The sequence below is a fragment of the Crinia signifera genome, chromosome 9, assembly GCF_055691185.1.
Source record: "Crinia signifera chromosome 9, ASM5569118v1, whole genome shotgun sequence".
NCBI lineage: Eukaryota > Metazoa > Chordata > Amphibia > Anura > Myobatrachidae > Crinia > Crinia signifera.
The window spans coordinates 82,703,996-82,724,786 of NC_139225.1; the positions used below are offsets into that span (position 1 = coordinate 82,703,996).

General features: G+C 39.2%; 3 pseudogenes; 1 reads left to right on the forward strand and 2 right to left on the reverse strand.

The window, feature by feature from the left end:
* Positions 1-6,022: 6,022 nt before the first annotated feature.
* On the reverse strand, positions 6,023-6,142 carry LOC146039816 (5S ribosomal RNA; annotated as a pseudogene).
* A 5,154-nt stretch (positions 6,143-11,296) lies between these two features.
* On the reverse strand, positions 11,297-11,416 carry LOC146039817 (5S ribosomal RNA; annotated as a pseudogene).
* A 3,534-nt stretch (positions 11,417-14,950) lies between these two features.
* LOC146039818 (5S ribosomal RNA) lies at positions 14,951-15,070 on the forward strand (annotated as a pseudogene).
* The last annotated feature ends 5,721 nt before the right edge of the window (positions 15,071-20,791 follow it).

A 20,791-nucleotide genomic window follows, 5' to 3' on the forward strand; every position in this document is an offset into this window, starting at 1 on the left:
CACTCATTGGAAGGCAAAATATCTGGTATTGAACAACCCGTCCCCAGACATTTTAGGGAACAAGGTCATAATTTAACTACCTTACGCTATAAAATTATAGACCATATACCCACCAATATCAGAGGAAGTGACAGCAGTAAATTGTTGCTGCAAAGGGAGACTCGCTGGATTCACCGACTCAACACGGTCCATCCAGCGGGTCTTAATGAATATTGCAGTTTCACATGCTTCTTATGATTTTTCCTTTATTGGTTTACCTCAGGAATGATTCCTACGATCCTGTTTATTTCACATTATTGCCTTTTCCTGCTGGCAGCTGATTTGGCTGATTTATTGTTGAAACTGCATGCTCTCTTGTATTATAAGTATTGATGACATTAAAGCTTGAAATGTTGCTGAACAAAGCCTTGACTTGTTGCATTATTTACTCAAGCCCCGGGAGTGCCTATGTCCCTCGTTCGGCTATATGTCAGCTTGGATTTATCCCTGCTTATCATAGTGCACCAGGGCACTTCATGAATTTATGATTAAGGGAGTGCCGACCCTCTTCACACTATATATATATATATATATATATATATATATATATAAAATCACAAAATCCCCAATATTGCGCTTCTATAAAAGAGTGGTCGCTATTAGACACTTAGATCCCTACCAGCAGGAACTCACAATTTTTCAAATACCCACAAAAGTGTCTTTCAGCGCCCTATGTACAATATGTAATGGCCATAAAAGATATATCAATTAAAATATGAAATAATCATACGCCTGTAGCTCCTTGTTTTCTGGAACAATTTTCTGTTTATTTTCAAATATTTTGAATGTTTCGTTCCGGTTAGGAACTTCATCAGGGTTTTTTTTTTTATCTCTTCAAGTATTATTGTCTCTCATAAATTATGGATGCAGACATTATCTCCCCAATGGTGACGTTCATTGACCTTAGATTACTTAGTGGAAAATAAGGCCTTCACAAAAAATAGTCTCTTTCTGAGGTAGAGGTTCTCCTATATTATGGGTGAAAAAAGTTTATTCCACCTCAGAAATGCTGTCAACTTGATAGTCCAATTGTAAGCAAGTAAACAGACTCAGGTGGTGGTTCCAGGTCTATGTGTGTTCCTTGTGTACTCCTTGGAGTTCAGCCATCAAGTGATCAGACCGAGGCATCAACAACACTTCCTGTTTCTGTATTTGTAAAAGTACAGGATCATACCCTCTGACAATGATATTCTCGATCAAGTGATCCAGCCTATCAGAGATCTTAGATGTATCACTCATCACCCTCGCTATCCTCATCATTTCAGACCGAGGAAGGCCTCTCTTAATGGCCTGCGGATGATTGCTCAGGGCCATCAAAAATGTTTTCCTTTCAACATTTTTATAATACGCATCAGTTGATAATACATTATCCTTAAGACACACCGCCACATCAAGAATTTGTGTCATAGTATCATTACAGGAAAAAGTAAACTTGGTGGTTGAGTCCCTGGAATTGACTTCCATGATCAAAGCATCAAATAGCTCCTGTCCACCCGTCCACAAGACAAAAATGTTGTCTATGTAATGGGTGTACAGGAGCATGTGCTTCTTAATCTCTGGCCTATCCAAAAACATATGTTCCTCCTACTCAAACATGTAGATATTAGGATCCCATGGTGCACCCCCATAGCTGTAGGTAATACCTACCGTCAAACAGAAAGAAATTCTGTTCCAATGTAAGACTAAACAATTTGAGAAAAAGATCATGGTTAAACACAGTATTATCTAGATATTGCCCTAGAAAAGACTGTACTGCACGTAATCCTCCTGCATAAGGGACTGACGTATACAGACTAGCGACGTCTAAGCAGCGCATTAGAGTACCAGGTTGGACTACAGAAATAGGAAGATAGAGGAAAAATACTCTCTTTTTTTGGGGCACTCTTTAACTCAGATTACGCATGGTAATCTGTGTGTTCAGTAGGTTATATTAGAATATTATAGAGGCAGGAGTTGAGGTAACCACACTCTTCACTTGTTACTGTGATGCCAGGTTGGCTGGTTGGTACTTCTCATGTGTGAGAAGGGTGCTTATCTTGGGCTACTGGTTGATAGCTAGTATACAATGTAGTGAGAAAAGGGAAAGGGGAACCCAGGGCCGAGTTCCCAAAATCCCCGGTTTGGGTATTATTGGATTCGTAAAATATAACTTTTAATCAATACATATTTAAAAAATTGGCTAGACAAACATGTTTACAAGACATGAACACACGTACATATAGACAAATATGTTAAACGGTAGTATACGTATTGTACCTCCGTGTATGCGGCAAAATATCAACAATCCTCTATCGATTCCGAGGAAATTGTCTGTATTGGCCAGCAATGATCTCTACCGGTTATGGGTCCCACTTCTCCCAATTAGGCTCAGAAGATATATTCAGTGCAAATGCTCCTGCTGATTTGGCAGAAAGGAGAGAGGGGAGAGATCTGGCAGGTCCTGAGGGCAGAATGAGAGGGGAGCAGTATGTCAGCTCGGTTAGACACCTCCTAATTAGGTTAAACCCACTTACACTCTGTTCAGGCCACTAGTCTGCAAAAGGAATCTAGCAATCCTAGAAACCTATTGCAAATGGGTACCTTGTCTGTTCATTGTTATACTTTCAGAGTTTGTTGCCAAAATCTTGCAGCATTGATTCTGCTACAATTTTTCCTAGATAGGGAAAATGTGTTAGTCATATGTGTACACTGAAACCTTCATACACACTTGCAGTCCTATATCTGCCACGGAGGGCGTATACACGTTGAAATTTCACAGTTCTGATACATTTACAACTGTCACATATCGCATTGTGGAGTTGACTGAATGTGTTGACACAATATTGGGGTATTAGTACTGAGTTATTGGCACCCCATCACTGGTGCCAGTGTTTTAACACATTCTAAATTAATACAGCAGAGCATGGATAAATATTTGAAGCAGTTGTAAGCACCTGTGGGGTATGGGTCTAGTATGCCCGCTAGTGTTTACGGCTCCCTTCCTATGCCTCCTGTTCCTATACAGGTTTTTGTGTCAGTGTTGGAACCGAGGTAGAGCAGAGAGAGATAAAGTAGTCTGACGTTACCTGGGGGGTTAGATGAGGTGTTCCCAGACCAACTTTATATACCCAAACAGAGAGGTAGTGGGGTCTGGTCATGACAGGGAAGGTCCCCCTTCCCGTCTGGCAGGTCCCTCGAATCCAATGGTCAGCTGCCACCTAGGTGGGCTTTTATGGGTATTGTGGGGGAACGCCTCCCCTAGGGGTGTCAGAGAAAGTAAGGATGGCTTCTGGGGGCCCTTAAGTGACAGGCGGCTGCTGCCCAGCTTTGTATACCTACTGGTCAGGGTGGAATTAATACATTTATTTTTGAAGAGGTCACCCTTCTTCAAAAGATGTTTTCAATGCCTCTGACAGGCTGCCACCAGATTGATTTAGGTGGGCCCTTTGGGTATTGCGGGTGAGCGGGCCTGTGTGCACAGAAAGGGGATTCCTATGGTCGGAGCCGATAAATGGGGGTACTGCTGCCCAGTATTATCCCTATGTCCCCCTGTTTAGAGAATCTCCAGTGCAGGGATAGGTTCTGGGTGAGTGGCCCCTGAAAATAGTGAGGTAGCCAAGAGGGCCTTAGTGGTAGTGCAGGGTAGTACGCTGCTGCCCCCCTACTTGTAACTGAGTACAGTGGTGGGGGATGAGCGGTACTTGGAGGGTTACTCCGGCGGAATTAGTGATAGTTATGAAAAAGAGAAAAAAGAGGTTTAGCTAGAGTAAAGGTCCCAATGTCGACAGGGGCTACAAGGGTTAATAGTATAAGCCTCCAGGTATTTGAGATTTTCCCGGTTAGACAAAGTGTACATATATATCCCGGTGTAGGCAAAGGTTACCAGGGTGGGTACTGTAGCCCTCTCGGGTGTTAATTGTCCCGATTTGGAGTGAGGAGTATACTGTCTAATGACGGGGCCGTGTGCGGGCAGTTGCTGAGATACTTTTCAGCATAGATTAATCTATATTGCCGGAGCCGTGTAAAGGCAGCTGATGCTGGGGTACCTCTCAGCGCGCTGGTGCGCTTGTGGTATCTGGTTCAGTCTTTTTCGGCTGCCGGCTGCTGGTTCCCATCGGGTGTGTGCGCTGATGCTTGGTTGTACCCGTGCAGGGTTGAGACACTGCTAGCTGCTGCTGCTGTGGGGAGGCGCACTGTGAAGGCGTCACTCCACTATCACCACCAACGATCGTTTCACCTTGGGGCAAGGCTTCTTCAGGGATATATATATATATATATATATATATAGAGAGAGAAAAAGGGGGATGTATGGCGCCACCTGTGTTTCTGGACTAATAAATAACCTAGTAGTATGGTTATGATAGGTAACCTTTATAAAAAAGGAGGGGGTTGTCAGCTGGTCCTTTAAGGAAAAACACCTTGGTAAGGGGTGTAAATAACAATTAGCAGCAAAATTGGATAAAGGATAGCGACTACCTGTACCTATATAAAAAACGTATCCAGTTGTAAAAAACAAAGGATTTTTATTCAAGTACACAGTACTAGTTAAAAGAGCAAACAATGGGTAAAAATAGAAAAAAAACACTTTTACGTAAAATATGCAAAATATTATAAAAAGGCCTACAACAGAATTCGCTATAAAAAAGGGGGTGAAGGGGGAGAGAGATAAAGCTGTAATAAGTAAATAAAACAGGATCAAAAAGAAAAAAACGTTTTCTTAAAAGCTGAAGTGGAGTGTCACTTATCTAAAAGGGAGGAGTCAGCAGGCTGTACCCAACGCGTTTCGTCGTAGAGACTTCATCAAGGGGTGAGGGAGGTGAGTGCCTGGAGCTCTATTTATACTGTATAGGTATGATGGACATAGTTATGAGGTCACTTCCTGTGGGATGTGCCTATCGTTTCTAAAGTGGGCAGAATCGTGAATAACTGTCTATGATCTAACTAGGTGTTTATGTGGCACGACCCTGATGCTTACTGTCTAAAGCAAAATTGTTAAAAGACACATTAAATAGCAGAAATAAAGTTAATAACAATCGTGGGTACAATGCCCCACTTCCGGTGGGCGGACGTTACTTCCGCCCCACTTCCTGTGTACAGTGATGTTAATAGTCTGTTCACTTTCCGCCACACATCGGCGGAAGTGTATGCATGCCCCACTTCCTTCTTGCAGTGGGCTGCTTCTCATTCGTTTTTGCGAGTGTCAATCATTGTTCAGCCGGGCACTTGGTTTTTTTTCTCTGTGTATTCGGATATGTTGTCTCCCGGCGGCGGCCATTTTGTGGGGGATTTTCATATCTTTTTCATGGTGGAGCGGCCATCTTTCTGGAGACAGATGTGTGAATTCAGTGTTCATACTCGTTTTAGCTCATGGGATTGTAGTGGCGATTTCAATTAGACATAGGAATGGAGAATGAAATATATTAATATAAATTCATAGTTATATTAACACAATATATTTACAAAAAGAGTTCCTAATAAAACGACTAAGTATATATGATTATAAAACCATAAAGATATATAAGCATATAAATTGCATAAAAATAGCAGCGTTTTTTTTATTTTTTTTATTTTATAAATAGCAGCAGTGATGAGACCAATTAGTATAGCAGCAGTGTGGTATATCAAGGCTATAATAGCCTGTGAATAGGTATAAGATAAGTGCAATGGTATTTTTAGGGGCAAAAGTGCCTTGAAGTGATAAGAGGAGTGCAAATAATACTTGATGAAAATATATAAAAAATATATAAAAAAATTATACATTTTTTTTTTTTTTTTTTTTTTTTTTTATTTATACAGACATATTGTGAATAAGTGAGACGGTGGTACTACGTAAATCATTTTTTATATAATTTACTTTATTTTTTGATGAGAAAAGTGGGAAAATACATAATGAAGAAGGAAAGAGTGAGAGAGAGAATAGAAGGAGAAAGAGAAAGGGGGGTGAGAAGTCCTGGTGCCAAACGATTGTCCATATCATGAGGTTTTTCTTCCTTGTGCTGTCTGTACATTACAGAACCTGTTCTTCTCAGGTGGTCACCCGTCCTGGTACTGAACAGGCCCAGACACTGCTTGGCTGCCAAGATCGGACGGGTTTGGGCATTGCCAGCGTGGTATGACTGTAATGTCTTTTTCGTGTGCCCAAAACCTCTCGGACGTAAGTGCCTTCTTGTTCGGACATGAAGAAGGACAGAAAGAAGGGGGGGGAAGAAGGGGGGGGGGCAAGGAGAGAAAAAGAAAAAGAGACAAAAAAAGAGAAAAGAGGGTAGTGTAGTGAGCGTGAGGGAGTGAATTATAAGAACTGAAGGGGGATGTGGATATAATGAAGTGTATTCTTACGGAACCTTTACAGAAATGGAGCGATTTCATATCCCTCATTAAGACCATTTGGGTGTAATGTCTGGAGCTGGAATATCCAGTACATTTCTCTTTGTGATAGCTTCCGTGCCAAGTCGCCTCCTCTTTCTCCCAAGTATACATGTTCGATAGCTTTAAAGGTGAGATCTTCCGGATTCGATGCATGTGTCGTATTAAAATGTCTAGGGATTGCATGATTGTCCAATTTATTCTTGATGCTTCTCACATGTTCTTGTATTCTTATCTTCAGGGGGCGCTTGGTCTTACCGACATATTTCTTCCCGCATGTGCACTCTAGCAGGTAGATGACAGAAGTCGAGTTGCAGTTCATGAATTCCTTAATTTGGAACTCCTTGTTGTCTCCTGTGTCTGTGAAACTTCTCCTGTTCGGATGGAGGTATTTGCAAATCACACATTTGCCACATTTGTAAGATCCTTTGCACTGAGGTAACTTTGTAGAAGGTTTAATGGTCTTTAGCATACTGGGTGCAAGTATGTCCTTTAGGTTCTTGGATTTCCTGTAGACTATGTCAGGTTTAGGTGGTAAGATCTCTTTTAGTAGGGGGTCCATCAGAAGTATCCCCCAATGTTTCTGTAGAGACTTTCTGATGGTGTCTTCATGTCTGTTATATGTAGTAATAAAGGATACGTTTTCTTTTCCTCTTCTTTGTTCTTATACGTAAGTAAAGTAGTGCGACTTGTGTTCCTTGTTCTCTCTGCTGCCTTTTGGATGAGGTTGGTCGGATACTGTTTCTCCTCAAATCTTTGTCCATACAGGGTAAGTTGTTCTTCAAGGTCTTCAGGTCTGCTGCAATTTCTTTTAATTCTATGAAATTGTGAATATGGAATGTTGTTCTTCCATCTTTTCAAATGGTTACTCCTGTGGTGCAGATAGCTATTTTTATCCACGCTCTTAACAAAGTTTTTAGTTGCTACTTTTTTGTTTTCGTTCATCAGGATTAGGTCCAAAAATTCAATTGCTTCCTTTTGTACATTTGATGTGAATTTTAGGTTCATGTCATTACTGTCCAGATTTTTAAAAAAATCATAAAACTGTGACTCTGTTCCATCCCATACAATTAAAATGTCATCTATGTAACGTTTATATAGTATTATCGCGCTTTTGACATCTTGATTGTTGTAGATGTGTACATTCTCCCAGTGTCCCATAAAAAGATTAGCGAAGCTTGGCGCAAAAATAGTCCCCATTGCTGTTCCGCATTGCTGTAAGTAAAATTGATCCTGAAATTTAAAATAGTTGTGGTGTAGGATAAAAAGCATGACATCACAAATAAAATCTCTATGATCAGGTGTAAGGGAGGCATCTTCTTCTAGATAACTTCTGCAGGCTTCCACTCCTTTGCTATGTTCAATGCAGGTGTATAATGACTGTACGTCTATGGTTACCCATAGATATGTCTCCTTCCACTCAAGATTCTCTGTTATATTTAGTACTGCTGTTGTGTCCTTCAAGTATGATGGTAAACATTTAACATATTTATTTAGAAATATGTCCACATACTGAGACAAGTTCGAGGTCAATGAGTCTATTCCCGCCACGATAGGTCTTCCGGGCGGGTTTTCAAGGCACTTATGGATTTTTGGTAGGAAATAAAATATGGGGGTAATGGGGTCTGATCTTAGTAAAAATTGGTACTCCTCTTTCGTTAAAATGTTTGTTCTCAGACCTTTTAATAAGAGAATGCGTAATTCCTCAATGTACGCGTCTTTAGGATCATTAGGGAGTAAGCTGTATGATTTCTCATCATTCAGGAGCCTATGGGCTTCTTTGACATAGGCTTCCCGGTCCATGATAACCAGTCCCCCCCCTTTGTCAGCTGGTTTTAACACTATGTCTTTATCCTTCTGTAGTTTTTTGAGTGCCTCGCTTTCAGAATTTGTCAGATTTTTGTTTTCGATTGGTCCTTGTTCTGTATCGCAGAGATCTTTCTTCACTAGATCGTGGAAGATGCTGAGATTAGATCCTTTTGATTCTAATGGGTAGTATTTGGATGTTGGTTTCAAACCGGATTTGGATTTATTGTCAAAGTTTGATATTATTGCGTCTTCTTTCTTTAGGAAATGCCTTTTGAGTGTCAGCTTGCGTACAAATTTGTTCAGGTCTATGTATGTTTCAAACCTGTTGAGGCCACTTGTAGGTGCGAAGGAGAGACCCTTGCTTAGAAGGGATACCTCTGGGGTTGTTAGTACATGTTTTGAAAGATTGAAGATGCCGTTGTTGGTCGCCTTGTTTGTGATGTCCTGTTGTGTTGTTATGAGGGTCTTTTTTTGTTGTGATGTGTTCCTCCCACTGCCCCGCTTTCCTCTTCGTCTGGCAGTTTTCTTTTTAGTGGGGAGGCTTGCTTCACATTTTCTTTCAGGATCGCTCGCAGGTCCTCTTTTTTCCGTGTTCCTGTACTTGGGGATAAAAAAGAGGCTGATGAGGATGAATCTTGATCTCCACTAGATCTCAGTCGGTGTAAGGCTGTGAATCTGTTGTTGGTCCTCACAGGTGCGTTGTTAGGTGAGTCATAACTTTTGTGTCTTGTTGATGATTTCTTGTGTGGAATATGTTTCCATTTGTTTCTGTTGTCGTGTGGTATATTGTGTTCAGGGTTGTTGAATCTGTTCCAATTCTTGACCTTACCCTGGTCATAGTCCATTTTGTCCCTCAGGAATTTCTTTTCTTTGCCTTTGATGACATCCTCCTCTATTCTTTCTAGTTTCTTGTTTAGTACTTTTTCATTAATTCTATAGTCCTCCGTGTCTTTATGGGTTTCCAGAACTCCTTCCTGGGCTTTTATTGTTGTATCTAATTCTAAGAGAGTTCTTTGTTTTTCTTCAATGAGCAGTTTCATCAAGCTCAGGGAACATGCATGAAGAGTGGCATCCCATTTTTCCATAAACGGGGAGTCCTGGTTCCCAAAGGTGGGTTGTTTTTGGATTCTCAATCCTCTTGGGATCCTATTCACTGTAATATAGTGCTGTAATCCTTGTATGTCCCACCATGCTTTTATCTCTTTAGTGAGTGTTTTTTCTATGGCCCAGAATAGATCATCTAGGTCTTGTGATGGTACGGGTTCCTCTGTCTGTTTACTCTCATTAAAAATACTCTTGCACAAAAAATCTCTTTTTGTGGTTCGTTCATTGTTTCTGAACATGTTTAAAAAGTCCTAACACCGGGCTGCCTTACAATAAATACCAAGAATGTCCAGAGAAAAAGGGGGATGTATGGCGCCACCTGTGTTTCTGGACTAATAAATAACCTAGTAGTATGGTTATGATAGGTAACCTTTATAAAAAAGGAGGGGGTTGTCAGCTGGTCCTTTAAGGAAAAACACCTTGGTAAGGGGTGTAAATAACAATTAGCAGCAAAATTGGATAAAGGATAGCGACTACCTGTACCTATATAAAAAACGTATCCAGTTGTAAAAAACAAAGGATTTTTATTCAAGTACACAGTACTAGTTAAAAGAGCAAACAATGGGTAAAAATAGAAAAAAAACACTTTTACGTAAAATATGCAAAATATTATAAAAAGGCCTACAACAGAATTCGCTATAAAAAAGGGGGTGAAGGGGGAGAGAGATAAAGCTGTAATAAGTAAATAAAACAGGATCAAAAAGAAAAAAACGTTTTCTTAAAAGCTGAAGTGGAGTGTCACTTATCTAAAAGGGAGGAGTCAGCAGGCTGTACCCAACGCGTTTCGTCGTAGAGACTTCATCAAGGGGTGAGGGAGGTGAGTGCCTGGAGCTCTATTTATACTGTATAGGTATGATGGACATAGTTATGAGGTCACTTCCTGTGGGATGTGCCTATCGTTTCTAAAGTGGGCAGAATCGTGAATAACTGTCTATGATCTAACTAGGTGTTTATGTGGCACGACCCTGATGCTTACTGTCTAAAGCAAAATTGTTGAAAGACACATTAAATAGCAGAAATAAAGTTAATAACAATCGTGGGTACAATGCCCCACTTCCGGTGGGCGGACGTTACTTCCGCCCCACTTCCTGTGTACAGTGATGTTAATAGTCTGTTCACTTTCCGCCACACATCGGCGGAAGTGTATGCATGCCCCACTTCCTTCTTGCAGTGGGCTGCTTCTCATTCGTTTTTGCGAGTGTCAATCATTGTTCAGCCGGGCACTTGGTTTTTTTTCTCTGTGTATTCGGATATGTTGTCTCCCGGCGGCGGCCATTTTGTGGGGGATTTTCATATCTTTTTCATGGTGGAGCGGCCATCTTTCTGGAGACAGATGTGTGAATTCAGTGTTCATACTCGTTTTAGCTCATGGGATTGTAGTGGCGATTTCAATTAGACATAGGAATGGAGAATGAAATATATTAATATAAATTCATAGTTATATTAACACAATATATTTACAAAAAGAGTTCCTAATAAAACGACTAAGTATATATGATTATAAAACCATAAAGATATATAAGCATATAAATTGCATAAAAATAGCAGCGTTTTTTTTATTTTTTTATTTTATAAATAGCAGCAGTGATGAGACCAATTAGTATAGCAGCAGTGTGGTATATCAAGGCTATAATAGCCTGTGAATAGGTATAAGATAAGTGCAATGGTATTTTTAGGGGCAAAAGTGCCTTGAAGTGATAAGAGGAGTGCAAATAATACTTGATGAAAATATATAAAAAATATATAAAAAAATTATACATTTTTTTTTTTTTTTTTTTTTTTTTATTTATACAGACATATTGTGAATAAGTGAGACGGTGGTACTACGTAAATCATTTTTTATATAATTTACTTTATTTTTTGATGAGAAAAGTGGGAAAATACATAATGAAGAAGGAAAGAGTGAGAGAGAGAATAGAAGGAGAAAGAGAAAGGGGGGTGAGAAGTCCTGGTGCCAAACGATTGTCCATATCATGAGGTTTTTCTTCCTTGTGCTGTCTGTACATTACAGAACCTGTTCTTCTCAGGTGGTCACCCGTCCTGGTACTGAACAGGCCCAGACACTGCTTGGCTGCCAAGATCGGACGGGTTTGGGCATTGCCAGCGTGGTATGACTGTAATGTCTTTTTCGTGTGCCCAAAACCTCTCGGACGTAAGTGCCTTCTTGTTCGGACATGAAGAAGGACAGAAAGAAGGGGGGGGGAAGAAGGGGGGGGGGCAAGGAGAGAAAAAGAAAAAGAGACAAAAAAAGAGAAAACATGTTTAGAAACAATGAACGAACCACAAAAAGAGATTTTTTGTGCAAGAGTATTTTTAATGAGAGTAAACAGACAGAGGAACCCGTACCATCACAAGACCTAGATGATCTATTCTGGGCCATAGAAAAAACACTCACTAAAGAGATAAAAGCATGGTGGGACATACAAGGATTACAGCACTATATTACAGTGAATAGGATCCCAAGAGGATTGAGAATCCAAAAACAACCCACCTTTGGGAACCAGGACTCCCCGTTTATGGAAAAATGGGATGCCACTCTTCATGCATGTTCCCTGAGCTTGATGAAACTGCTCATTGAAGAAAAACAAAGAACTCTCTTAGAATTAGATACAACAATAAAAGCCCAGGAAGGAGTTCTGGAAACCCATAAAGACACGGAGGACTATAGAATTAATGAAAAAGTACTAAACAAGAAACTAGAAAGAATAGAGGAGGATGTCATCAAAGGCAAAGAAAAGAAATTCCTGAGGGACAAAATGGACTATGACCAGGGTAAGGTCAAGAATTGGAACAGATTCAACAACCCTGAACACAATATACCACACGACAACAGAAACAAATGGAAACATATTCCACACAAGAAATCATCAACAAGACACAAAAGTTATGACTCACCTAACAACGCACCTGTGAGGACCAACAACAGATTCACAGCCTTACACCGACTGAGATCTAGTGGAGATCAAGATTCATCCTCATCAGCCTCTTTTTTATCCCCAAGTACAGGAACACGGAAAAAAGAGGACCTGCGAGCGATCCTGAAAGAAAATGTGAAGCAAGCCTCCCCACTAAAAAGAAAACTGCCAGACGAAGAGGAAAGCGGGGCAGTGGGAGGAACACATCACAACAAAAAAAGACCCTCATAACAACACAACAGGACATCACAAACAAGGCGACCAACAACGGCATCTTCAATCTTTCAAAACATGTACTAACAACCCCAGAGGTATCCCTTCTAAGCAAGGGTCTCTCCTTCGCACCTACAAGTGGCCTCAACAGGTTTGAAACATACATAGACCTGAACAAATTTGTACGCAAGCTGACACTCAAAAGGCATTTCCTAAAGAAAGAAGACGCAATAATATCAAACTTTGACAATAAATCCAAATCCGGTTTGAAACCAACATCCAAATACTACCCATTAGAATCAAAAGGATCTAATCTCAGCATCTTCCACGATCTAGTGAAGAAAGATCTCTGCGATACAGAACAAGGACCAATCGAAAACAAAAATCTGACAAATTCTGAAAGCGAGGCACTCAAAAAACTACAGAAGGATAAAGACATAGTGTTAAAACCAGCTGACAAAGGGGGGGGACTGGTTATCATGGACCGGGAAGCCTATGTCAAAGAAGCCCATAGGCTCCTGAATGATGAGAAATCATACAGCTTACTCCCTAATGATCCTAAAGACGCGTACATTGAGGAATTACGCATTCTCTTATTAAAAGGTCTGAGAACAAACATTTTAACGAAAGAGGAGTACCAATTTTTACTAAGATCAGACCCCATTACCCCCATATTTTATTTCCTACCAAAAATCCATAAGTGCCTTGAAAACCCGCCCGGAAGACCTATCGTGGCGGGAATAGACTCATTGACCTCGAACTTGTCTCAGTATGTGGACATATTTCTAAATAAATATGTTAAATGTTTACCATCATACTTGAAGGACACAACAGCAGTACTAAATATAACAGAGAATCTTGAGTGGAAGGAGACATATCTATGGGTAACCATAGACGTACAGTCATTATACACCTGCATTGAACATAGCAAAGGAGTGGAAGCCTGCAGAAGTTATCTAGAAGAAGATGCCTCCCTTACACCTGATCATAGAGATTTTATTTGTGATGTCATGCTTTTTATCCTACACCACAACTATTTTAAATTTCAGGATCAATTTTACTTACAGCAATGCGGAACAGCAATGGGGACTATTTTTGCGCCAAGCTTCGCTAATCTTTTTATGGGACACTGGGAGAATGTACACATCTACAACAATCAAGATGTCAAAAGCGCGATAATACTATATAAACGTTACATAGATGACATTTTAATTGTATGGGATGGAACAGAGTCACAGTTTTATGATTTTTTTAAAAATCTGGACAGTAATGACATGAACCTAAAATTCACATCAAATGTACAAAAGGAAGCAATTGAATTTTTGGACCTAATCCTGATGAACGAAAACAAAAAAGTAGCAACTAAAAACTTTGTTAAGAGCGTGGATAAAAATAGCTATCTGCACCACAGGAGTAACCATTTGAAAAGATGGAAGAACAACATTCCATATTCACAATTTCATAGAATTAAAAGAAATTGCAGCAGACCTGAAGACCTTGAAGAACAACTTACCCTGTATGGACAAAGATTTGAGGAGAAACAGTATCCGACCAACCTCATCCAAAAGGCAGCAGAGAGAACAAGGAACACAAGTCGCACTACTTTACTTACGTATAAGAACAAAGAAGAGGAAAAGAAAGAAAACGTATCCTTTATTACTACATATAACAGACATGAAGACACCATCAGAAAGTCTCTACAGAAACATTGGGGGATACTTCTGATGGACCCCCTACTAAAAGAGATCTTACCACCTAAACCTGACATAGTCTACAGGAAATCCAAGAACCTAAAGGACATACTTGCACCCAGTATGCTAAAGACCATTAAACCTTCTACAAAGTTACCTCAGTGCAAAGGATCTTACAAATGTGGCAAATGTGTGATTTGCAAATACCTCCATCCGAACAGGAGAAGTTTCACAGACACAGGAGACAACAAGGAGTTCCAAATTAAGGAATTCATGAACTGCAACTCGACTTCTGTCATCTACCTGCTAGAGTGCACATGCGGGAAGAAATATGTCGGTAAGACCAAGCGCCCCCTGAAGATAAGAATACAAGAACATGTGAGAAGCATCAAGAATAAATTGGACAATCATGCAATCCCTAGACATTTTAATACGACACATGCATCGAATCCGGAAGATCTCACCTTTAAAGCTATCGAACATGTATACTTGGGAGAAAGAGGAGGCGACTTGGCACGGAAGCTATCACAAAGAGAAATGTACTGGATATTCCAGCTCCAGACATTACACCCAAATGGTCTTAATGAGGGATATGAAATCGCTCCATTTCTGTAAAGGTTCCGTAAGAATACACTTCATTATATCCACATCCCCCTTCAGTTCTTATAATTCACTCCCTCACGCTCACTACACTACCCTCTTTTCTCTTTTTTTGTCTCTTTTTCTTTTTCTCTCCTTGCCCCCCCCCCCTTCTTCCCCCCCCCCTTCTTTCTGTCCTTCTTCATGTCCGAACAAGAAGGCACTTACGTCCGAGAGGTTTTGGGCACACGAAAAAGACATTACAGTCATACCACGCTGGCAATGCCCAAACCCGTCCGATCTTGGCAGCCAAGCAGTGTCTGGGCCTGTTCAGTACCAGGACGGGTGACCACCTGAGAAGAACAGGTTCTGTAATGTACAGACAGCACAAGGAAGAAAAACCTCATGATATGGACAATCGTTTGGCACCAGGACTTCTCACCCCCCTTTCTCTTTCTCCTTCTATTCTCTCTCTCACTCTTTCCTTCTTCATTATGTATTTTCCCACTTTTCTCATCAAAAAATAAAGTAAATTATATAAAAAATTATTTACGTAGTACCACCGTCTCACTTATTCACAATATGTCTGTATAAATTAAAAAAAAAAAAAAAAAAAAAAAAATGTATAATTTTTTTATATATTTTTTATATATTTTCATCAAGTATTATTTGCACTCCTCTTATCACTTCAAGGCACTTTTGCCCCTAAAAATACCATTGCACTTATCTTATACCTATTCACAGGCTATTATAGCCTTGATATACCACACTGCTGCTATACTAATTGGTCTCATCACTGCTGCTATTTATAAAATAAAAAAAATAAAAAAAACGCTGCTTTTTTTATGCAATTTATATGCTTATATATCTTTATGGTTTTATAATCATATATACTTAGTCGTTTTATTAGGAACTCTTTTTGTAAATATATTGTGTTAATATAACTATGAATTTATATTAATATATTTCATTCTCCATTCCTATGTCTAATTGAAATCGCCACTACAATCCCATGAGCTAAAACGAGTATGAACACTGAATTCACACATCTGTCTCCAGAAAGATGGCCGCTCCACCATGAAAAAGATATGAAAATCCCCCACAAAATGGCCGCCGCCGGGAGACAACATATCCGAATACACAGAGAAAAAAAACCAAGTGCCCGGCTGAACAATGATTGACACTCGCAAAAACGAATGAGAAGCAGCCCACTGCAAGAAGGAAGTGGGGCATGCATACACTTCCGCCGATGTGTGGCGGAAAGTGAACAGACTATTAACATCACTGTACACAGGAAGTGGGGCGGAAGTAACGTCCGCCCACCGGAAGTGGGGCATTGTACCCACGATTGTTATTAACTTTATTTCTGCTATTTAATGTGTCTTTTAACAATTTTGCTTTAGACAGTAAGCATCAGGGTCGTGCCACATAAACACCTAGTTAGATCATAGACAGTTATTCACGATTCTGCCCACTTTAGAAACGATAGGCACATCCCACAGGAAGTGACCTCATAACTATGTCCATCATACCTATACAGTATAAATAGAGCTCCAGGCACTCACCTCCCTCACCCCTTGATGAAGTCTCTACGACGAAACGCGTTGGGTACAGCCTGCTGACTCCTCCCTTTTAGATAAGTGACACTCCACTTCAGCTTTTAAGAAAACGTTTTTTTCTTTTTGATCCTGTTTTATTTACTTATTACAGCTTTATCTCTCTCCCCCTTCACCCCCTTTTTTATAGCGAATTCTGTTGTAGGCCTTTTTATAATATTTTGCATATTTTACGTAAAAGTGTTTTTTTTCTATTTTTACCCATTGTTTGCTCTTTTAACTAGTACTGTGTACTTGAATAAAAATCCTTTGTTTTTTACAACTGGATACGTTTTTTATATAGGTACAGGTAGTCGCTATCCTTTATCCAATTTTGCTGCTAATATATATATATATATATATATATATATATATATATACTAGTACCTAATAATTAACAAAATACCTCCACATCATCATTAATGGGTTATATCTCAGTACCAATAACTAACTGAGTTATGAATGTCAATCCATTCTTTGCATGCTGAAACCAATTTGAAGTACTGTAACTGGTTTCACATAAATAACAGTTTTATAGTTACGCAGTGTTATGGGATAGTTATACTGTACATCAGTGATTCTCAATCTCAGTCCTCAAGTACCCCCAACAGTGCACATTTTCCAGGTCTCCACACACAATCAAAGTTGAAATAATTAGCTCCACCTGTAATTTTTTTCAAATGTATCAGTGACTAATGAGTGCACCTGTTCACCTGCCAGCTGACCTGGAAAATGTGCACTGTTGGGGGCCCTTGAGGACTTAGGTGGAGAACCACTGCTGTACATCATTGTTATTTCTGTCACCTGATCGTCTTCTACTTATTACAATTATAGACTAGATTTGTATTTGAGAAAAGCAAATTAGGTCCATGTCTGCTAATCCGGGTAAAGGAGAAAGATTCTAGAACTTTGTCGTTACTTTGGTAATTCATTTTAATAAACTGTGGACACTGGTGCATCTTCAGAAGGGACTGAAGAGTATCAGAAAGATATAATTGAGGGAGTGATTCACAAAGGTACAGATGATTCTACTACAGGATTGATACTTATAGTTGCAACTGAAGGCCTTCTGAAGAGAATATGAAAATACTACTACAGAGAAATACCACAGGCAGCTGACATAGCTCATTTAGGATCGAAAACTCTCAAATCTTATAAAAAAGCAATTTATTATTCAAAGTGGCTTGTACCATCCAAATTACCTTTCCAAAAGCAGAAAGAGGGTTCTATCAAAAGTTACAGTTTCAGATAATACTTAACACATGCTACACAGAGTCTGGCTTAAGATCACAAACAATTTGTCTATCAACAACCAATGTTGGCTATTTAGTACAAAATATGATCAAGAATGGGCTAAGGGAACAAACAATTGTAAAAACAAGCCATGCAGTATAAAGAGACATATTCAGGTGTACAGTGATGCCACAAAAAATATGCCACATTGAATCTGACAAGCAACTATATGAAAGTTGCGAATTGTGGGTTTGATTACCAATTGTCCTACGCTCCTTCTCCGGCTGCCTTTAGGTTGTCACGTAAGGTCTCCCTCAGACCTTGAAGTAAGGTAGAATTGGTTGGATGTGACAATTTACAGGCGCCAGAGTATTGGTAAAAACAAATGGAGAGAAAGAAAAGAATGTCCCTATGAGACGGTGCACCTAAGAAAGAAAATTTGATATAAAATGTAACTTTTATTTGATATGTTCTAAAAGGCTGCGAATAATTTTAAAAAACATATAACAACATATACAGGGTGGGGTAACATGTATTAAAACAAAGGTGGCAGGCAGACTGTTGCTTTATTATTCTTAGTAATCAGTGTGTGGGTGGGGTTACCCTTGTCTGTACAGTGGATAATCTATCTCAACTGTCAGATCTCATAGGGGGGTGCTTTACAATAGGTGATAATATAGTTCAAAAATGTTCCGGAGACAATTAATAGACTCCTGTCACCTGGATACTGGTCCAAGCTCACTCACAATTAATTATATTTATACACATGCATATATATGAAGATGTGTATTACTCGGTCCCACCTATGGTTCACGCGGGAGTCTGACTGTGTTAATACCAGAAAGACTTGACCCATATGAGACCACGGTTGTGACTCCTACGGGGTGTCCAATGGAGTAGGACTAGCACCCCTAGTGGTCGCCTCGAGGGTATGGCGAATGCGCGCCCAGTGGTGAATCAATGTGAAACAAAGATTCTGGGACTCAGGAGTGAGCTGCAGCCCTTAAAAGGGCTAGAGGAATCTCGCACCGTAACCACACAGATCAAAATGCATATATGAAAAATAATAAACAATTGCAACAGCCTGCTTGCGCACCGCTAGCCGGCACGCGCTTCGCAGGTCAGCTTCTTCAGGGCCCAACATTACATAGTCTTGTGCGACTGACAACCCCCCCCCCCCCCCCCCGTTTTCTGACTATTGGTAAAAACATAAAGATTTATTTTGACAAATCACATATAGTAAAAAATAGTAGATGAATCCTTACCCCTAAGGGTATTTGGAGCCAGCAAGGGATGGAAAAATGCAGGAATGCAGTCCGGAAGTGCACCCCGCTGTGGCCCCAAATACCTTAGCACTGGTCAGGTTCAGTCTAATGATAGTCCAAAACAGTCACTGCCGCCTGGCCAGTCTTGTTAGATATTTGGTACAGATTGGTTGATGCTACTGACCATCTTCTCATTCACTAGAAATAATGTAAATAAAAATGTAAAGCAAAATCACTTAAAAAGTATTTTGAGCATGTTTACCCAGTTGTAACAGTGATTGTACTCTCAAAAAAAAGGACCACTAGATATTATATCCAAGTCACTGCAGTCACAGTCAAGTGAACACAACACTGCTGTTTGGCTACTGCAGTCGTTTGTTCATAATATGGTTGAATTACACAACAACAAGAAAACAATGGTTCCCGTGTTAAAGGAGTTAGCAAATAGAATGCATGTTCTTTCCATCAAAGCTGATTTGTAACGTCAAGTGGAAGTTTTTAGTATACTTATTAACATCACTATTAATCAAATTGAAACCCAGTTTTTTAATGCAGAAAACTTAAACTGTGAATGTAAAAACTCAAAGATCAGCCTTTGTTGAGGAACTGTTCAGACTTTCCAAGGTTCCCATGAGCCAATATTCTGAAGAAATTTCTGAGTAACTTGCTGGACAATTAGTGCTTATTAAATGGATAGTCAGTGTAAAATATTAAGTAATCATCTAATGTCTGTTGTATGTTACACTTCCTAGCATGGTTGCATCACCAGAAAGAAGCTTCTTGAAGTCAAAGCTCATTTAAACCCATTTGCGCAGCATGTTATCTGAAACTTAATTGAGCTCCATTGCAATTGTATCATTAGAGAACCAGATTAAACAATGTGGACACTGAATCAAATTGACTTTTTCATGGACTCAAAGGCCTATAATGAAAAACTTTACTGAGCACTCTACACTGCTGGTTGATTTATATTGTGCTTGTGTTGAGATGACTTTAAGCTGACTCACGTGTTCATAAAAAGTGATTATATAATCAGTGTTTAACTTACTATGTTTAAATATTATTGATAAGGATACTGGATAATAAATCTAATTTTGTTAATAATAGGTATGCTTACTTGTATCCTTGTGGTACGCGTAACCGTATTCAGGCTTACATTTGATTCCAAAGAATTGACAGTTTGCACAAAATGTATTTTATACAATCATTGAATTCTAATCATTCTTTCAATGATATATTACCATATATTATACATAATCATATTTCAAAATTGTTATATATGAATACATTTTTAGTTCCTACAAGTTTGGGTTTATAAATTTTGTTACTTTCCTATTGGACCTAAGATGTATGTACCATACAGGTTTTCAATCTGAGGTATTCTAAAATCTAGAGAGCAAGATACACAGTAGAGTTCTACAGTACAAACTAAACATCTTTTAACATCTTAGTTGAAATGTGTTGAGCACACAATTTTCAGTTTGTCTGCTTCTGTCCCCTTGCAACATATTCACTCAAATAGAAAACTGCTTATCAAAGTCTCCAGACCTCAAACATTCTGTTAAGAGGAATAATTCAATTGGAAATAAATAGATTGTGTCCTTACTTTTTTCCGTGGTAAACCATTTAAAATGGGGTTGATATAATAATCTAAGTTTGGATTCAGCTCAGTACACACATCAAGTATGGCAAAGAAGTCCAAAGTATTTGACATTTTTGAAGGCTAAATTTTTTTCAAGATATAACCATCAAACTGACATGACAAAGTTTGCTTAAGTTGGAATTTGATTAATGGCTCAGGTATTAAAAATACAATTACAATTTAAAATACATTTAAATATTATTGTGCTGTCCTGATGACTTTCTTCTGATTTTAACATTTAAAAGATAAATATAAAAATATAACAAATATTACCAAACATATATAATATTATTAAAATGTTTCAATACACTACTGCATGTGATCCCTTGAATAGACCTGAAACGATTAAAACAGCATGCATCAT